Below are 22542 nucleotides of genomic sequence, written 5' to 3'. Positions count from 1 at the left end.
ATCATAGTCACGTGATTTCAGTAACCAAATAGAGATCTCCGCTTGTGGATTTATTATTATTACTTTTTTTTGTGTGTCAATAATTTCAGTTTAGCTTTATATGAAAAGAAAAGAGAAATGTGTTGCAAATAACAATAATGTTCCATATGTATAAACAATTCATACTGATATTGTCACTGCACGGGGTTGGACTGCCTTGGAATGAGAAATAGCCCAATGGGCCCACCGATGGGATCTTGTTGGTAGGCCTACGACTAGACAAAATTATTTTTATACACCTCTCTGATAGGTCGTTGCCTATTATGGTATGTCGTCGTCCATGAACTTTCATCCTTGTATGGGCCATATCTTCCTTACATAGGATTATCAAACCTAGCTTGCATGCAAATAATTTTTAAACACCCCTCTTTGACAGGTATTATGGTATGGTGTTGTCTGTCCATCCTTTATTAATTAATTCATAATTTTTTAATATACACTTTCTTACAAACAGTAAATAGATAAATACAACAGAATAATAAATTAAAAAAAAAATATATATATATATTCCAGTTGAGAAACACTAATCAGAATGGGATACGGACATTTGCCCCCCAGGACATTTGCCCCCCAGTCCAAAAATGGATAGGTGGACATTTGCCCCCCAGTCGAAATGATGGCTAGGACATTTGCGCCCCAGTAGAAATGTTGGCTAGGACATTTGCCCCCCAGTAGAAATATTGTGAACAACTATTTTCATTTTGAGCACATGTTGAAAAAGCACATTAGAAAGCACATGGGTTTGGGGTAGGGGTAGGGGTAGGGGTAGGGGTAGGGGTAGGGGTAGGGGTAGGGGTAGGGGTAGGGGTATGGGTTAGGGTTAGGGTTAGGGTTAATTAAGAACTTATTAAACACAGTAATTTAAGTTGTTAATTAAACCAATTTTTATACTGGGGGGCAAATGTCATAGCAAACATTTCTACTGGGGGGCAAATGTCCTAGCCATCATTTCGACTTGGGGGCAAATGTCCACCTATCCATTTTTGGACTGGGGGGCAAATGTCCTGGATTCAGTAAGAACATAAAGGAAATTTGAGTAAATATAAGCCTACAAGTAACCCAAATTTATAGTTTAGAGTGGAGATTCATTCAAAACAGTATTATACCGAGACACCTACCTATATCACATTCCCTTTACACACATAATATTAGTTATTTGCAAATAGAATACTTTTTGTTGTTCCTTTGTTTTTCCCAGAGTAGGGTCTCCACGAGTCCAAAATATTGGACTCGAGTTCTCAAGGGTCAAACTCGACCTGGACGCGAGTACCTGAGAATAATCTAAAATAAGATTAAAAACCTGAGTACTAGATAATAATGAGATTAAGGAATAAAGTAAAATAGCATTATATGTATTAATTCCAGTGCTGAACATGGATGCCATATCATGCCATTGTATTGCATTTCACACATTCAACTTTTGTTTTCCCTCCCTGTCTCATAGCCCTATACTGTAACCGGTGGCAAACATATGGCAAAATGACGTTTAAAAATATAATTAAATGAAAGTTCTCTTTCTTGTACGGTACTCAAGTCCTGTGAACGGACTCGAGTCTTGCTGGACTTGGCCCGTGCCCAAGTACTCAAGTACTCGTGGATATCCTATTCTAGACACTATACTTTAAGGGTGGGAGGAGGAATGGGTAACTAATAAAAGCTGTTTAAACTTGGATATTAACATTTACAGGGATGCTGAACAGATCTTTTTTTCATCCCTCTTTCTCCAGTATTATTGGAATGCTTAAACAGATCTTTTTTCCATCCCTCTTTCTCCAGTATTATTGGAATGCCAAGCAGATCTTTTTTCCATCCCTCTTTCTCCAGTATTATTGGAATTAAGTAAGAATTATTGAACACAATGACCAATGCTAACCCTAACCTGATCTTAGTCACTCACTCACCCTGAGAGCAAACATTGACAGGAAGATATGAACTCTGGCTGGCTAGCAATTAACATGCAGATTCAAACATGATATTCCATGGATGGGTAGCTAATTGGATTTGTAACAGTCTCCAAAGTTGTTCAAACATGTCCAAGACTTCTCAAGATCTGAAGCATCTGCCGCTGACTTGCAGCCTATTACTGGAAAAAAACTGAACCCAACATTTGCATAAACAGTTGTCCGAAAACTGATCTCTTAGTTCATTTAGACATGCCAAGAACTGTGAGCTGTTGTTTGCTTAGAAATTAAGACAGGCTTTTGAACATGCAGGTTTGATGTTTTTGTAAATTGTGTGGGGTTGTCTCTACATGATCCACACATATCGCACTTGGTGTCAGCCAGTGTTAAAGATATTGCAGGGCTGTAGGAGCAATCCTGTGTTAAACGGTTGTGAGTCTCTGGCTACACCATGCAACTACAGTATCGGCCTTGGTGGTGTCGTGGTTAAGCCATCGGACATAAGGCTGGTAGGTACAGGGTTCGCAGACCGGTAGCGGCTCCCACCCAGAGTGAGTTTTAATGACTCAGTGGGTAGGTGGGCAGGTTGGGGGCGGGACGTAGGCTAGTAGTACAGCACTCGCTTGATGTGTGGTCTGTCTGGAATCTATCTCCATTTCTCATTCCAGCCAGTGCACCACGACTGGTATATCAAAGGCCGTGGTATATGTTATCCTGTCTGTGGGATAGTGCATATAAAAGATCCCTTGCTGCTAATCGAAAAGAGTAGCCCATGAAATGCAGAGCCCTCAAAAGTACCCGGTCTCCGGCGGCAAATCGCCGCCTGAAACAGCTTTTGCCGCCGCCTACTTTTCGTTGATGGTAAAAAAAAAGTGCTTTCTCTTCTTTAATAAAGTCTCAGAGGTTCGATTTTTCAAATGTTTCTTGGGGAGGGCCCCCAGACCCCCCGCTTTGCCCCCTGCTATCATCACTGTTGTAGCCTGCTACTTCTTAAACTATTGAGGGCGCTGGAAATGGCGACAGCAGGTTTCCTCTATCAATATCTGTGTGGTCCTTAACCATATGTCCGATGCCATATAACCGTAAATAAAATGTGTTGAGTGTGTTGTTAAATAAAACATTAAAATAAATAAATAAATAATAAATAGTGGGTAGGTGTAAGGCCACTACACCCTCTTCTCTCTCACTAACCACTAACAATTAACAACTAACCCATTGTCCTGGACAGACAGCCCGGATAGCTGAGGTGTGTGCCCAGGACAGCATGCTTGAACCTTAATTGAATATAAGCACAAAAATAAATTGAAATGAAATTGTGGGACTCTGGCTACACCATGCAGCTCCAGTGGCTTAGTGGTTAAGCTAGTAGATTCTGGGTTTACATCTCTGTACTGGGGGAGGGACGTAGTCCAGTGGTAAAGCATTTGCTTGATGTGCAGTCAGTCTGGGATCGATCCCATTGGACTATTTCTCGTTCCAACCAGTGCACCTCAACTGGTATATCAAAGGTTGTGCTATGTGCTATCCTATCTGTAGGATGGTACATATATGAAAGATCTCTTGCTATTAATGGAAAAATGGAGCAGGTTTCCTCTCTAAAACTATATGTCAAAATTAACGACTAGATCCCACCCCCTAACTATAAACCAAGCTTGAACCTGCTACTAAAAACCTGTTCTTGTGTTCTGTCATGAAAAGCTCACATTATTTTTCAAGACTGCTCATTATTTTTGTAGTGGTTTTTTGGGGAGTTTTTTCCCCCACCAGTATCATTGTCATCTCTGAAATAAAATGTTATCAACATATTCCAGTCATACTTTACATATTTCTAATTCCTCTTTTGAAAGAAAAAAAAAGTTTCTGAATGATTCTAAGATATTTGATAATGAAATTTCCCTGAATTAACATGGATAGCAGTTAAAGTAATAAACACAAGTATACAAATCTCAAACTCTATAATTCTCTAGCTTTTCAAAACCAGAATAATAATTTTGTAAAAGAATCCCTCTCTTTTATGTGAAGTTCATAATATGTTATTAGTATTTCTGTGGCAGCAACTCAACAATTGAGAGCAATTTTCAGTCTGAATTTTCCCGAATGTTCTGCTCTAAAGGTAATTACTGCTAATTAACTTGAGTTAAGCCCAGGTGGATTATGAAATAAAGTGCTTCAACTCGGTGATTGTCACACATTCCTTTTATTTTGTATTGAAGAAATCCTTGTAGAGAGACTGCTAAAAGCCTGTGATTGAGGTTTTTATCACCAGTATGCCTGCAAAGAATACAAATATCAGATTGTGAGGGTATTTCATACTACTGCATGAATGCTCACAATCTGTTAAATTTGTGATGGATGTTTTATTGATAAAATAACAGATTTTAAAAATTATTCTTTGAGGAATTGATTTTTATTTATTATTATTTTAATTTGTTTTGGGTAATCATAATGATGAATTTTATACCATTTGTATGATAATTTGTTTGGGCTAACTGAGCTATGGTTATTAAATTGAGATACCGGCCTTGGTGCTGTTATGGTTAAGCCATCGGACATAAGGCTGGTAGGTACTGGGTTCGCAGCCCGGTACCTGCTCTCACCCAGAGTGAGTTTTAACGACCACTACACCATCTTCTCTCTTACTAACCATTAACAACTAACCCTGGACAGACTGCCCAGATAGCTGAGGTATGTGCCCAGGACAGCGTGCTTGAACCTTAATTTGATATAAGCACGAAAATAAGTTGAAATGAAATAAAATTGAGATATCTATTCTTAGATTCTCTCTCTTTTTATTTTTAATGTACTGGTATACAGTTTAAATTTACAAGTTGTATTGTTAATTAATCTATTATCGAAACATTATGAACATGCTGACATATTGTTCATATTGTTGAGAACAGTTCGAAATGATCTTGATTGTGTTGACATTTGGAACATGGTGACATGAACGAATGCCCAAAATGTGAGATTAGAAAAGAACAGTGTATAGCACCCATCTGTCTATAATAAACATTTTATACATTTCCTTGTATATAGATTTAAACTGAAAAAAATAATTCAGTTTTTCTTAACTGCACCAAGGCACACCCTCCCCCCAACCCCAACCCCCCAAAAAACAAACAATAACCGAAACTCTAATCCCCCCCCCCCCCCAACAAAAATAAAAACATCCAAAATGCTTATTAAACATGTTAAACCTTCTGACCCTACTCTTTCTCTCTACCTCCCTCTCCCTCTCCCTCTCTCTCATCGTAAATTACTTTGAAATTGGCATTAGGCAGTTGTAAGCCACTACATACCTTTTTCTTTTAGCATAAAATTAATTAGACACCATACCAGGATCACCAAAGACATGTTGGATTTGTCAAAATTGATAATTTAAGCAGGAAGTTGTTGGTGATGTGTCATATGTGTGATAAGTTTACAGTAAAAAGCCTGTAATAGTAAGACAATATTTAACACCATCTAATAACTAGAATTTGCTGCCTTAACTGCTGAATCATTTTTTTTTAATGAATTTATTATTAAATATATTTGCTGAAGATAAACTTTTAATTTGGATTTGATTTTGTTTCATATATTTTAACCTATGTTTATAAACAATTCCTTCTTGTGGTTTCATGGGTGGTCTTAATGACAAACTTTTGATTGTACATGTATGTACATGTATTTTAATGTCTGCACCAACACAGGGTAGGTGGGCTGGGGCGACACCAATGTTACCAGCTCCATATTGCTGATCTTTGTATGAGGTCTCACATTTCACGTCTGCACCAACACAGGGCAGGTGGATTGGGGCAACACCAATGTTGCCAGCTCCATGTTGGTGGTGTCTGTGTGGAGTCTCACAGTTCACGTCTGCACCAACACAGAGCAGGTGGATTGGGTGACACCAATGTTGCCAGCTCCATGTTGGTGGTGTCTGTGTGGGGTCTCACGGTTCACATCTGCACCAACACAGGGCAGGTGGGGTTGGGTGACACCAATGTAGCCAGCTCCATGTTGCTGGTGTTTGTGTGAGGTCTCACATTTCACGTCTGACTGACAGAAATAAACACATCCCAGACAGCACTCCAGCCAGTAGATCAACAGTTCAACATTAGGAACTTTCTGTACTTTGCACAGTGAGATCACTGGAATAACAAGACATGCCCTCTGCACTCCACAACACACACAAAAATAAGAAATTAAGCGAAATATAATGTATATTTTTTATCATTCATTAATTAACTAATGATATAGGATACATCAGTAGACAGACAAGACATACATTGGTTATCCAGTGTTCAATAAATGTTTGAGAAAGTCAGTAGCCCTCACAGAAGCTTTGGCTAGTGCCCTATATATTATTGTTTTACAGCTGATAATTTCCACTAGCGCAGACCAAAGATTCACTAGCCGGGATCAAGGGCTAGTGAATTTGTTGAACCCTAATCATTATCATTAGAAGCATAATGAAGAACAGCTAAATAAAAAGACTGACAGATTAATGTTGATGGGAACCAGATGGATGGACAGTATCCTTTAAAACATTGGTTTTGAAACAGCTAAATATAAGGTTCTTTTTTTTATTTTTTTTTATTTTTTACACCAACAATATGGCAGTCTGCCATTCCTCCCAGTTCTCATCAAACAGTCGATCCAGATACTGCAATTATCTCCTCAATAAACACAGATGGTTCCAGTGCACCATTGTAGAATGGAAGGGTTGAATCTGCTGAACAGGAGAGTGAGTTTATAACAGTGAGACCGTCTTCTGCTGGGTCTGTTTATAGAAATGGCTAATAACAGCAGGTGGCTGTCTTTACCCTGTGATAAAAATCTCCTACATCAAGGGATACTGTACATATTTTGACTCAGAATATGTTAGGAAGGAAAGAAACCTAATAAATGCAATCGCTAATGGCTTATGTAAACAGTACATTTTCTACGCCAGTAGTGCTCTGTTCAGACTATTGGACAGTTTTGGCCAGATGTATAAATGTATAGAGACTGAAAGATGAATAGAAAAGAAATTTCTTTAGGATGGATGTACATCAACGTTAACAGGATTTAAAAACCAGAAGTAAATTACATTTAGCTAAATCATACTTCTAATTTCTAATTCATCCAGTACAAATTGAAGAAGAAAAAAGACAACTGTATAATAATTTTTAATACATGCTTTATATTAATAACGAAAAAAAAAAGGTACATGTATTAAGAGGGGGAAAATATTTTTATACTGTGCACTTAAAAGTAGCAAGTAACATTACATATTTTACAAGTGGATTGTAACTATAAATAAAAAGAAAGAAATGTTTTATTTAACGATGCACTCAACACATTTTATTTACGGTTATATGGTGTCAGACATATGGTTAAGTAACACACACATATTGAGAGAGGAAACCCACTGTCGCCACTTCATGGGCTACTCTTTTTGATTAGCAGCAAGGGATCTTTTATATGCACCATCCCACAGACAGGATAGTACATACCACAGCCTTTTTTAAACCAGTTGTGGAGCATTGGCTGGAACGAGAAATAGCCCGATGGATTCACCGACGGGGATCGATCCTGGACCAACCGTGCGTCAAGTGAATGCTTTATCACTGGGCTATGTCCCGCCCCTCGTAACTATAAAAAGACTTTAATTTGAACTGAACAAATACATTGACTATGTTGTTAGATGAATACACAAAGTGATGAACTGAACAAATACACTGACTATGTTGTTAGATGAATACACACAGTGATGAATGGAACAAATACATTGACTATGTTGTTAGATGAATACACACAGTGATGAACTGAACAAATACATTGACTATGTTGTTAGATGAATACACACAAGTGATGGACTGAACAAATACATTGACTATGTTGTTAGATGAATACACAAAGTGATGAATGGACTGGTGAATGTGATTCATGTGTAATCAATGAACAGATTGCTGCTTCATTGCAGAGGAAACGTGCATTGAGTTAGTGATTTTTCAGTCTACAGATTTTCAAAGTTATCTTAGCTCTGCAATATTGTAAAACCCTCATTAGTTATCACGTCATGATGATGCATGCCATAGACTACAATGGTTTTACAATATCGTAGTGCTAAAATAGCTTTGAAAACCTGGGCCCTGGAATCTTATGTTTTATATTTCACTAAACAATATGCTAAACAACAATTTAAAATATGTAGCAACTTTCCTACATTAACCAAGAATGGAATTCTTACCATTTGAAACATTTGACTTGAAAGTGGTTTTTAATTATTAATGATTTCTGACATTTCTTTAGCAAAAAATGAAATTTTACAAACTATCACATTTCAACAATTGGATACAAATATTTTATTACAAGCTTGGAATACCCAAGTTAATAACCCATTACATATATTATTAGAAATTCTTTAAACCACAAACGTAAAACATTTATACGACTTCTAAGCAGGAAGAGAGGGCTGTAATATTTTATAATTATTTATTCATCATTCCTGTTTATAAAACAATGTACACAAATGTTTTGTTTTTTTCTTTTCTAAAGTTTGTGTGACCACATGCACACATCATGCAGTCCTAGGTAATGTTGTCAATAGTTAAATAATGTTTTGTTTGTTTTTGGATGGGCTATTATTTTTAAAATATTACTGTATTGCTTAATTTGGAATGTTTAAAAAATGCATTTTGTTACATTTTATATAAACCATTTCACAAGTTTACATCCACCAACCAGAGGTTTCTGAAGAGATCAGTCCATGACAACTGATTGTTTGTGCTTGGGTATGTGTGTCCCATGCCTGGTACGTCTTGTCCTGTCTGTGGGAAAGTGCATATAAAAGATCCATTGCTGCTAAAAGAAAAATGTAGCAGGTTTTCTCTAAGATTACATGCAGTTATATGTCAGAATTGTAGCAGGTTTTCTCTAAGATTACAGTTATATGTCAGAATTGTAGCAGGTTTTCTATAAGATTACATGGTTATATGTCAGAATTGTAGCAGGTTTTCTCTAAGATTACATGCAGTTATATGTCAGAATTGTAGCAGGTTTTCTCTAAGATTACATGCAGTTATATGTCAGAATTGTAGCAGGTTTTCTATAAGATTACATGGTTATATGTCAGAATTGTAGCAGGTTTTCTCTAAGATTACATGCAGTTATATGTCAGAATTGTAGCAGGTTTTCTCTAAGATTACATGCAGTTATATGTCAGAATTGTTAAATGACTGACTTCCAATAGTCAACGATTAATCCATCAGTGTGGTCTAGTGGTGTCATTAAATAAACCTAACGTTTACTTTGGGTACACGTTTACCTGCTCCTATCGTATCCTGATCATGCATAGACCTGTCGATATTGGACCTTGTCATGGAGGGACAATGGATCCCCCAAAACAGGAGATTTAGCAATTTTTTTTTAGAAGATTGGGGGGGGGGGACAAACGAAATTTATCTAGGAATTTATTTCTGAAATCTGACTTGACACTCATTGCTATGACTTTGGGAAATGTAATGTTGTTTCACAAGAAATGTGGATTTTTCATTTTAACTTTTAAACATCTGATTAAGTTGAGATATAATTACAAAATAAGTAATAATATACATGTACATGGATTTAATCAAACTAACATATTTATTTAGCACATACATGTATATTACAGTGTATCTTAAAAATACAATAATATTAAAATTGTTGTTTTTATTGGTTAGATTGGGGTTTTTAATTCCAAAATGAGGAATAAAAACAATATAGCCATTTTAACATGAATGAATGGGAATGGTGCCACTCAGTCATTCTAGCAAAGCAGGTGATTACACAGAAAATAAAATATTTAAAACATTGATTAATTTAAAAACTACATTTGTCTATTCATTGTTTTTACATGATTTGCACTTTTATTTATTGGATGCCAGTGATTTCTGTTTTGAATCCTGATTCAGAACAATAAGGTGATGACCATTTTGACAAATGTATACTCTGCTAAATTGGCAGACTAGAATGTGTTCCCTTTTTCCAGTTACTAGTCTACAGGAGGGTTGACAAGTCTGGTCACGAGTTCTGATCTTATGACATCCTGCATTCCCATGGCCGATTACTGATGATGCATTTCTGTTAAGATGTAGCCCAGTGGTAAAGCACTTGCTTGATGCGCGGTTGGTTTGGGATCGATCCCCGTCTGGGCCCATTGGGCTATTTCTCACTCCAGCCAGTGCATCACAACTGGTACATCAAAGGCCGTGGTATATGCTATCCTGTCTCTGGGATTGTGCATATAAAAGATCCCTTGCTGCTAATTGAAAAGAGTAGCCCAGCTGCCCATGAAGTGGCGACAGCAGGTTTCCTCCCTTAATATCTGTGTGGTCCTCAACCATATGTCCGATGCCATATAACCGTAATAAAATGTGTTGAGTGCGTCATTAAATAAAACATTTCCTTCCTTCCTTTTTTTAATTGTTAATGGAGTTTTTGCTTGTATGCACTCATTGTTCAAGCATACCTTCCTAGGCATACATCTTGGCTATTTGCTATTTTCTAGTGGTTAGCCATTAAATCTCACTTGGCACTTCTTAGCCATAAATGTTTGTTTGTTTGTATTGTTTGATGATACTACTAGAGCACATTAATTTATTAATCATCAGCTATTGTATGTCAAACATATGGTTCCTAGCCTTAAGGCCAATGACTTAACCGTGACCAGGGATAAAAATGACACTGGACACAAATTCTGGAAAGCTGCAAGGTTTTGAAAAGTAGAGATTAATGTGAACTTTTTCATCGTTGCGCTGAACCACTGAGGTTGGTATGTATACACACTCTTATGGTTGATCCTGCATCAAGTGATATTCTTCTGTTTCCACTAAACTGATCACCAACATGAAACAATTGAACCCATTAGTAGATAAATTAATCTTGCAACCAACATTTAGCTTGACAGGCCAAATTGGTGGTGCTGCACAACTCGATCATCATCAAACTGAGACAGTTAACAATTGGCAAGACAAGCATGGACCTTCCAAGACAGGATGATAGATATGTGTGCAATGCTTTTATCTGTTTGATGAACCGAGTGTAGTGGTGGTTCCTGGATCAGACCGATGGAAGGGAATAGGTAATGACCAAACATAGGCAAGGCAAGAAGTGGTGGTTCTGAAATTAAAGCATATTATTACAGATGGCCTATAGTGTTTTTAAGCTAATTCTAATTTTAAATACTGAAAATACTAAACAGTTCCGATGGATTCAGATGGAAAAAGTTTTTCTTTTCATTTTATAAGATGCATACGTGATCATCAAATATTGAAGAAAACAAAATTCAAACTCTGTAAGATGATCAGCCAAAACTTTGATTCAGATGGAAATAGTTTTGTTTTCATTTTGTGTGATCATCAAATATGGATTTTTTTTTCCAAACACAGTAAGATGATTGTGTGCGAAGCCAAAATGATGATGCCCCAATATCCTTTTATTAATCTTGTTTAAACCAGTCCCTCATGACTGGTATATCAAAGGCCATGGTATGTGCTGTTCTGTTTGGGAAACTACATGTAAAAGATACCTTGCTGCCAGTGGAAAACTAGCATGTTTTCTCCGAAGACCTGTCATAATGACCAAACATTTGATATCCAATAGCTGAATAATCAATATGCTGTATAGTGGTGTCGTTAAACATAAACAAATTTCAACTTTTCAACCTTGTTTATTATATTAATATACAATATACAATATCACTATACTTGCAACACTGATAAGCAGTATTTTCAAACATGAATATGTTGTACTTGGTTTTTGTGAAAAAGAAATCTTTAGTTATATTCAGTAATTTATAACATATTGATTAACTGTAGGCATCTTTGACACTCCACCCAACCAAAACTCCACCTTCCTTTTTCCTTTGTCAATTTTGGTCCCCATTTTCTTTCTTCTGACAGAACATGATTCTATCATGTCCTTCAATTCCATATCCCAGTGATTTTCTTCTTCATAACCATAACTCATCTGTCCATCTGTGTGGTTAAACACCCACTTCCAAATCTGTTGTATTGTGTCAATGTCATAAAGTTCTTGGTCTGTAGAATGTTTCTTGTTCCCTTGTCAGTTCTCCCAGAATTTATCTGCTTCTCAGTGAACACTGTTCAATGTTTTTTCAGCACACATATGATCTGTTAACAAATGACAATTTAATAATAAGAATATGATTTTTTTTAAAAACCCACCTAACATAAAACCATTATTTATTGAAGGACAAAAACAACAAAAAGTCATGCTCCCACAGAAAATATATTTACCCCCCCCCCCAACCAGAAAATTAACTGGAGCAGGGGAGGTTTTGACTCCCAAACCCCTCCTATGTGCACGCACCTGCTGCACATATGACCAGAACTTGCAACGGAGAAAAGTATATTTGTCTTTTACTTCTATTCACTGTTGAACTCTTTGCTTTTTATTTTGCTTTTAATTTTTCCTAAAATATATGTATATTTTGTAATGCATTTTCATACTAATTGATTGAAAGTTTATAAGAGATTTATTACTATTAAAAAATGTGAATGTCTAAATGCCTAGGTGATAAACCTTTTTTTTCGCTTACCAAACAAGTTACTTAGCACTAACAAGGCTGATTATTTCAGTTTCATCATAATTTATCACTGCTACGGAACATATGGATATAATCAGCACAGATTTAACTCAGTGGTGTAGAACAAAGAAGGACATGGTTTATTTAATGGCACTCAACTCATTTACGGTTATGACGGAAGAAGAAGAAGTTTGGTTTGTTTCATGATGCCACTAGAGCACATTGATTTATTAATCATTGGCTATTGGATGTCAAACATTAGGTAATTTTGACATGTAATTATCAGAGTAAACCCGCAACATTTTTTCTAATGCAGTAAGAGATCTTTTATATGCACTTTCCCACAGACAGGATAGCACATACCATGGCCTTTGATATACCAGTTGTGGTGCACTGGCTGGAATGAGAAATAAACCAATGGACCCACCAACAGGGATCGATCCCAAACCGACCGCACATCAAGCAAGTGTTTTACCACTGGGCTATGTCCCGCCCCAGTTATATGGCGTCAGACATATGGTTAAGGACCACACAGATATTGAGAAAGGAAACCCGCTGTCTCCACTTTATTACCTACTCTTTTCGATTAGCAGCAAGGGATCTTTTATATACACCATCCCATAGACAGGATAGCACATATCACAGCCTTTGATTTACCAGTCGTGGTGCACTGGCTGGTGTTGAACAACTGCCTGAGATAACAGATTGTTGGATGGATCACTTTACCGTAATATATCTAACATTTCCCTCTTCCAATTTTGATTTTAAAAGATCCATTACTGCTGAAAAAAACATGTAGAGTACATAGTGGCAACAGGCTTTTTCTCTCATTCTCTATACCACATACCGGTATATGTATTGAACAAATTGACGATCCCCGTCAGTGGGCCCATTGGACTATTTCTCGCTCCAGCCAGTGCACCACTTCTGGTACATCAAAGGTCGTGGTATGTGCAACCCTGTCTATGGGATGGTGCATAAAAAAAATCCCTTGCTGCAAATCGAAAAGAGTAGCCCATGAAGTGGCAACAGCGGGTTTCCTCTCTCAATATCTGTGTGGTCCTTAACCATATGTCTGACGCCATATAACCGTAAATAAAATGTGTTGAGTGTGTCGTTAAATAAACCATTTCCTTCCTTCTTTCCTTCAACAAATTATCTATAAAACCTCAGAAATTGCAGAATCCCATTATTTGAAATTATGCCTCCAAATTAAAATAAATGTTTGCCAATTGATTTTAAAATTAACAATGGGTGAAATTGGTAGGTGGCAGAGCTAGCCTTGATTTCACATCTAATAGTCTGTCCCATCATTCTGTAAAACTGTTTTTTGTAAATAATTTCAGTTTGGTTTGACATAAGAAGAAAAGTAAATGTATTTTGGAAATAACAAGAAAATACTATTTTTAGTGTGTGATTTAGAAAACAATCGGCTCAGAAATAAATAACTTGTAGTAAATTCCATAGCTTGAAAAACAGGTGTTCTCTATGGGACGGACTATAATAGGAACTGATTTTAACCATGTTTGTGTTATAATTTCTAGAATAATATGTGCATAGTGTAAGTTACTCTGGGGGTACAATTTAAAATCAATATACTAGTATACACTGTACATGTATTTTAAAGTATGTGTAATACATATACATGTGGGTATGCTGTGTACCGGCCTCAGTGGTGTCATGGTTAAGCCATCGGACATAAGACTGGTAGGTACTGGGTTCACAGCCCGGTACCAGCTCCCAGCCAGAGCGAGTTTTAATGACTCAGTGGTTAAGTGTAAGACCACTACACCCTCTTCTCTCTCACTAACCACTAATAACTAACCCACTGTCCTAGAAAGACAGCCCAGATAGCTGAGGTGTGTGCCCAGGACAGCGTACTTGAACCTTAATTGGATATAAGCACGAAAATAAGTTGAAATGAATGAAAGGTATGCTCTGTAGGTACAGTGAAACCCCTCAATACCGGACATCCATGGGACCAAGTAAAATGTCCGGTTTTCAGAGGTGTCCGGTTTTCAGGGTCTGCCTGGACGGAAATACCTTCCGTTCTCCATAAAATAGGGAAAGTGTTAAAGTGTTTTAAAACAAGAACAACAAGAATATGTTGAAAAATGGTGCATTTATGAGCATTTAGAAAATGAAACACTACTAACATCTATTCGACTACGCAAAGCCAACATATACTTTTGCTTACTCTTTATTTCGCTAAACAAACGTTTAAAAAAAACCCCCAACACATTCACACAATAGGAAGGCAGCAAATTAAATGCCCTGTTATTTGTGTCAATCATGAGACATGTTTGTGAAGGATCACATTTAAGACCTTAAAACACACTCGTAACTTAATAAAGACATCTAACCCAAACCCGAACTCCGCTAATGTTAACCATAATTACAACACAATCAATGTGTTTACAGTAGTTAAATCTATACCAAAGCTTGCGATCAGTCCTTTTAATTGTTTATTGTCAAGTTGCTAATCTTGCCTGCTGAGCGGTACCTGTACTGTATGCAGCGGTGATTACATTGATAACAGCGATCTCGAGCATGCGCATATTGCACTAGCCATCGGTGTTCACAGACAGGTGGGCGCCATATTGATTGGTATCGGTTTGATCGTCCGGTTTTCAGGGGTAGGATTTACACTAAGTTGACACATTGGGACCGAATTGTTTGTCCGGTGTTCAGTTTAGAGGGATTTCCGGTTTAGAGGGGTAAAATATAGTGTTAAAAGATGTGTAAATCACGGGACCGCGGAAAACGTCCGGTTTAGAGAGGGTCCGGTGTTGAGGGGTTTCACTGTACATGGAACACTCCCAATAAGAAATTTATGTTGCTTGAGAAATATAGACACACAAGAATGCAAAGGTTTGTGACAAATGGGTCAGCTTGTTTGTAGCTGTTATTTACATTATGAACGGCAGGAAACAGGCTAACAAGCTTTCTAAATGACAAACATATGGAATTGTTGATCTTATTCACTTCCTGCCATTGTCTACACATATATTTATTTTATGAATTTACAGCAAATATTTTATTACACGTTTTAACAGAACTAGAGTTATGAAACTGGGAGAGTTGTGAATAATTTTATGTTTAATATTTGAAAGTCCTCGCTACCACCCAAATATAAATTTGTATTTGAGAGAAGTGGGAAAGATGGTAGTAATATGCACTCTGTGTGGGTTTTAATTGTATTTGAGAGAAGTGGGAAAGATGGTAGTAATATGCACTCTATGTGGGTTTTAATTGTATTTGAGAGAAGTGGGAAAGATGGTAGTAATATGCACTCTATGTGGGTTTATAAATTTGTATTTGAGAGAAGTGGGAAAGATGGTAGTAATATGCATTCTATGTGGGTTTATAAATTTGTATTTGAGAGAAGTGGGAAAGATGGTAGTAATATGCACTCTATGTGGGTTTTAATTGTATTTGAGAGAAGTGTGAAAGATGGTAGTAATATGCACTCTATGTGGGTTTATAAATTTGTATTTGAGAGAAGTGGGAAAGATGGTAGTAATATGCACTCTATGTGGGTTTTAATTGTATTTGAGAGAAGTGGGAAAGATGGTAGTAATATGCATTCTATGTGGGTTTATAAATTTGTATTTGAGAGAAGTGGGAAAGATGGTAGTAATATGCATTCTACGTGGGTTTTAATTGTATTTGAGAGAAATGGGAAAGATGGTAGTAATATGCACTCTATGTGGGTTTATAAATTTGTATTTGAGAGAAGTGGGAAAGATGGTAGTAATATGCATTCTATGTGGGTTTTAATTGTATTTGAGAGAAGTGGGAAAGATGGGAAAGAGGTAGTAATATGCACTCTATGTGGGTTTATAAATTTGTATTTGAGAGAAGTGGGAAAGATGGTAGTAATATGCACTCTATGTGGGTTTTAATTGTATTTGAGAGAAGTGGGAAAGATGGTAGTAATATGCACTCTATGTGGGTTTATAAATTTGTATTTGAGAGAAGTGGGAAAGATGGTAGTAATATGCATTCTATGTGGGTTTTAACTGTATTTGAGAGAAGTGGGAAAGATGGTAGTAATATGCACTCTATGTGGGTTTATAAATTTGTATTTGAGAGAAGTGGGAAAGATGGTAGTAATATGCACTCTATGTGGGTTTTAATTGAATGCTCAAATGTTTTATTTTTTATTTTGTGTTTGTAATTATGTCCCAAGATCTCTCTCTCTCTCTCTCTCTCTCTCTCTCTCTCTCTCTCTCTGTCTCTGTCTCTGTCTCTGTCTCTGTCTCTTCTCTCCTCTCTCTCTCTCTTTCACACACACACACACAACACACACACACACACACACACATACACGCACATACACACACACACATATACACACATACACACACATACACACACACACACACACACACACACACATATACACACACACATACACACACACATACACACACACATAAACATAAACACACATACACACACACACATACATAAACATAAACACACACACACACACATACACACACATACACACACACACACACACATACACATAAACATAAACACACATGTAATCAGAACACTCACATTTGATATTAGGAACAGGGAATAAAAGTTAAAGTTAACCACTAGAGCAAATTGATTTGTTAATCATCAGCAATTGAATGTCAAACATTTGGTAATTTGGACATATGGTCTTAAAGTGGAAACCCCTACATTTTTCCATTAGCAGCAAGGGATCTTTTTATATGCACATCCCACAGACAGGATAGCATAATACCACAGCCTTTGATATACCAGTTATGAAGCACTAGATGGAATGAGAAATAGTCCAATGGGCCCACCGATGGGGATTGATCCTAGACTGACTGCACATTGAAATTATTTGAGGATTTATAATCCTAAACACCCAGCTGACCAAGATGCTACAATTCCCTAACTTAAAAAAAGAAAATCTTGGTAGCTCTGTGACAGGTTTTTTTTTGGGAGGGGTTGAGGGGTGGGGCTGCACATCCCTAACACTTTACCTTTAAATATATGCCTGTTGTTACTACTACCCAGTATTACTAATGCAGTTGGTAAAAAAACCAAACCCCACCTCCCCCCCCCCCCCCAACAAAAACACTGAATGTTTGAGTTGAAGTACGAAATTTTGCACAATTATACTTCGACCCATTCTGAAAAAAATCTGGATGTGGACCAAACTCAGCAGTCACGCCTGGATCCGGTGGTAGACATTTACAAATGAATGCATTAGACTGAGTATCCATTGTAACGTTCTAAATGGTTTAGAACTTCACAATGGATACTCAGTCTAATGCATTCATTTGTTTTACAGGTAATATGAGTGATACAGTATTACTGTTGACTCAGTCTGCAGAGAGTTTTGTTAACTCGGCCAACACCCATTAATACAACAGTATACATGTAGTACCATTTCGTTATTTCATTATTACCGTTAGTAAATTGTCATTGTGAATGAATTTTTAATGAAAATACAAGTACACATTACAACCAGGAGCTAATCCAGCACGTGTCACTGTCACTAGCAACTATCTTCTTCAATGAGGATATGAAACGTAAAATTACATCTTGGAAATTAATGGGTACATTTTATCTTTTTAGAAAGATTATAGTAAGATAACTGCTGTTTAAAATGTATCAAAGTAATGAAAGGCACTGTTGAATTTCGAAATATTTCAAACCTCTATCCACATACATTGTCGTAGGAAGCGGGGGGTGGAGGCAGGGGACAAGCGGGGCATGTGCCCCCCACTTTGTAGCAGCAGCGATGTTTCTTTTAAATATATGTGTGTGTGTGCGCGCGCGCCCCCTCTCCACTTTTTTTTGGCACCTTCCTACGCCCATCACCTAACATGTATGCTTTGGCGTACGGACTCACATTTTTGTAGGGGTGGGTTGGGGGTAGGGGCAAACTGGCATTTGCCCCAATTAAACAAAACTGCCCGAATCTGGATAACATTTATTCATATTAGCATTACTACCAAACAGCTATATAGGTTTGCAAATGAATCACTATGCATTTTTACAAGGATTACAACTAATTTTGAGGGTAGAATAATGAAAATACTTGGTAAAAAGGTATCTGGTTAGCACATTTACTCCGAATATCTGTATCAAAATCCCAGTTAAAGGATGTTTCAGCTTCACTGTATTTTGTAAAACGTGGTGAGTCCTTTTCCAGAGCTTTAATATTTTCCCAGGTTTCCGCAGAAATAGATACAGAATCAGGCAATCTCGTGGAAATTATTGTATCTGATCAAAGCCACAAACTATAGAATTCCCATTCCATGACCTATCCGTATAAAACTGTTAAAGAAAAAGTCTTGAGTTTACAGCCATTGAAGGTATTTTCGACTAATACGTATATTTGTAACAACTAAAATATCACATTAAATATATTTTCTTGTTTAGAATGTCATCGTCTCTTTATACAATATGATTCTGGTCATCTGTTTGTAACAACTCAAACGTCAGTTTACTTATATATATACTTACGTAAGCACGAAATTTTTAGGAGGTAAGATTCAGTATGGGCTACTAAAAACATAGTCGATATTGTGCACGGTATTGCTATAGGCTACATTTTTAAACGGCGGAGTTCGAATTCCGTGTTTTGCTTTTGTTAACAGGGCTATTTATGTAGAAATTACTTAAAGGCATACTGTCACAGATTTAATGACCTTATTTCTCTAAAAATGAATAATAAATCAAAATTACATTAATTTTTACAGACCAAATCTATTGCTATTACATCACTTTAACTACACCATGATGAAGGGAAATCCATGTTAAACCTCTCGGCAATGTTAGTTTTTGAATTATGGACCATTGCCATAATTCGATTTTTTTTTTTAACAAAATATCATTAATAAGTGGAGTATGGTGGTTACATAGATGGTTGAATAAAGTACATTTAGGGACAAATCAAATATATATATTTTTAAGTAATATTTTGTAATATCATAGGTCAGTGGTCTGTGACAATATGCCTTTAACTTAAGTCTTTCTTTTTTTTTAAAGAAAAAAATATTTGCTCATTAATAATTTGCTTCATCGGGGCCGTACCCTGATCAAAATCCTGGGGGGGGGGGGGGCACTACTTTTTATAAACAAATGAAACACTATAGAAATTAAACCCTGAGATGTGTATGCTATTTTCTGGAGTAAAAAAAAAAAAGAAGAAAAAAAGTGAGATTCTCAGGGGGCAGTTGCCCCCTCCCATGCCCCCCGGAGGGCACGGCTCTGTTCATTTTCGACTATTAAACGTTAATACATTGGTCAACTGACAAACGGGGTATTTTGACTTGTAACCGGCCTCGGTGGCGTAGTGGTTAGGCCATCGGTCTACAGGCTGGTAGGTACTGGGTTCGGATCCCAGTCGAGGCATGGATTTTTAATCCAGATACCGACTCCAAACCCTGAGTGAGCGCTCCGCAAGGCTCAATGGGTAGGTGTAAACCACTTGCACCGACCAGTGATCCATAACTGGTTCAACAAAGGCCATGGTTAATAGTCTAAAACTCCTTAAACGGTTAAGGATTTGTTTTTTGGAGGGACAACCGCCCCCTTGCCCCCCGCTAGCTACGGCCCTGAATTATCATATGATTTTAGACCGACGGAAGTTAAAAACAACCAATGTGTTGCTAAAAACTGGCAGACAAGACTATTAAACTTTAGTTTAAACGTGTAAATTTTAACAAAAATGATATATGCCTAACTGTAAATACAAAGGTTAGCTTGATGTGCGTAATTTTAATTGTATCTTTAATATTTTTATATTATTTTTCGTTTCGTTTCTTTTTTCTTCCTTTTTTTTTTTTTTTGAGTGTGTGTGTGTGTGGGTGTGTCACGAAAACGTACATTATATAAGGGTCACAAGCGCTGCGCTACTTTTATTCCCTGTCAGAAGCGGATCAAGCCAAGCACATAGGGAACACATCTGGAGTTGTGTCACACTCTAGTGGACTTCACAGGCCCCCGCCCCGTTCCTACTGGCTGTAAAGGGAAGGGTGAGGGTGCTGGGATGCGCATTTCAATGGTATTTTGATATTTTCCGTAAAGTAACGAAAATGGCCGAAATCTCAACATTCCTTTGAAATGACGTCAACAATGCTTTGGTGTGACGTCAACAATGCTTTAATTAATATGGTTATAGATATCAAAGCGATACTACGTACATTCTTCTTGATATAGAAATGTGCGAACAGAATCGCTTTTTGACATCTATAATAATATTTATTTTAATTGTGTATAAATGTTAAATATCTGTGCATGGATCTAATACTACTGGATTTAATGACGACAGCTAATTACTGCTGTTTGTTGCAATGTTCTCAACAAGTGCTGAGTGGATAAATATTACACGTGACGAATAAAGGTAAGTGTTCTATGATTGTATGTTTACGAGGACCGTTGAAGTCGGAGCTGGAGGTGCGTAGGGTTTTATATTGAGGACCACACACATTGGACGAGCGGGGGGATGCAACAGAGGAATTAATGTGTATTAGTAAGACTGTACATAAAATGTTCACGAGTTAATTCAATTCAGTTCATTTCAGTTTAATTTAAAAAAGTGTGTTGGAGGTGCGCACCTTCTTCAAAGTTCGAAGTGCTCCGAAAGTCAGACTTGTTTAGCAGATGAACATAATGCATTCATTGGTTATTAGTGAGGAACATGTTTAGAAGGGTCAGTTTGATATTTCTGTGGAAGATTGTCATATAGATTATACACGTTACTGTACTTCTGAATACTCTAAGTAGCCTACTCCTTTTTAAGCGTTGCACTCCCTCCCTAGAAAAATTATGGATTCGACCCTGCTTGTTTAGATAATATAAATGTTACTACCACTAAGGTCTCCACGAGTCCAAAATATTGGACTTGATTACCCGAGGGTCAAACTCGACCCGGACCCGAGTACCCGACACTTACACTAGATGATGATGATATTAAAGCCGCACACCCTAGTTCCATCCAGCGAAAATAAATTATAATTTGGTTAATCTACAAACCTGTAACACACTTAGATCACGTTTTTATCAAATGGAGTGAAAAAGCAGGTTTTATATAGATAAATACCATGGGAATCCCCATGTCCCAATTGCTTGAATTAATTTTGAAAGTTTGTATTCTGATGTCACCGGTAGATGTCGCTCGAAGCACAACAATGCCTACGTCACGACAAATTTCACAGACTTGGGGTGCGTTCTTTTCACCTCTCCTGGACATGTTCCAACTGTTCTGTCCTGGTTGTATCCCCTCTCCAGATATCGTAGGACTTAGCAAAATTATTGGTTTTAAGGGTTTGTAACCGGCGGCGGCGGCGGTGGTGGTGGTGGTGGTGGTGGTGGTGGTGAGGCACTTCCCCTCCCCAGGACGAAAATGTAAGGTTTTTATTGTCCTACTCTATTTATATAAAGGATATAGCTTGTGCCCCCCCCCCCCCCCCGAGGTTGTATCCCCTCTCCAGATATCGTAAGACTTAGCAAAATTATTTGTTTTAAGGGTTTGTAACGTTTTGTACGGAGATACTTACTTGTCTGAACTTTATTGTTAATGAAAATGTTCACGAACTGTGAAGAAAAAACTCACAAATGAACAACAAATCGGATGTTGATTGCGCGAACAGTGCACGAGAAAACAAACCGAACCAAAATGATAACGGTCACGTGGTATACCAACGTCTGTGACGTTGAAACGGGAAGATCCCCTCTAAAAATAGATTAGACCTTGTCTGCTCAACGTTTTTTTTTCTCAGACGCGCGTGCGTTTTTAAGAAATACGAAAAATGCATTTTGTGGTATTACAAACATCAGGATTACCAGGATTACCAAAAAACACTTCAGGTGAATGGAAATGTATATTCTAAATAATAAAATGTAAGTAAAGTGCAATTTTATTTGTGAGAAAATGGGTCTAATAGCGAAAAACAACGGCGTAATGGTTAACAACTAGGGCGTGTCGGTTAATAACTAGGGCGTGTCCCTTTAACAATACTTTAAACATGTGATGGCCAAATTACCTGTACCAGCAGATAATCAATG

At 37.2% G+C, this 22542-nt stretch overlaps 1 long non-coding RNA gene across 1 annotated transcript; it reads right to left on the bottom strand.

Annotated features, from left to right (window-relative positions):
- Positions 1–11601: 11601 nt before the first annotated feature.
- On the bottom strand, positions 11602–19123 carry LOC121370449. The gene is made up of 2 exons (XR_005957686.1): positions 18997–19123; positions 11602–12079 (listed from the first exon to the last, which is right to left on the bottom strand). It is a non-coding gene; the product is annotated as an uncharacterized LOC121370449 (long non-coding RNA).
- Between the last annotated feature and the right edge of the window lie 3419 nt (positions 19124–22542).

Source organism: Gigantopelta aegis, chromosome 4 (assembly GCF_016097555.1).
Source record: "Gigantopelta aegis isolate Gae_Host chromosome 4, Gae_host_genome, whole genome shotgun sequence".
In the NCBI taxonomy this organism is placed as follows: Eukaryota; Metazoa; Mollusca; class Gastropoda; order Neomphalida; family Peltospiridae; genus Gigantopelta; species Gigantopelta aegis.
Note: the sequence above shows the minus strand (reverse complement) of the source record. Positions and strands in the feature narration are given on the sequence as shown.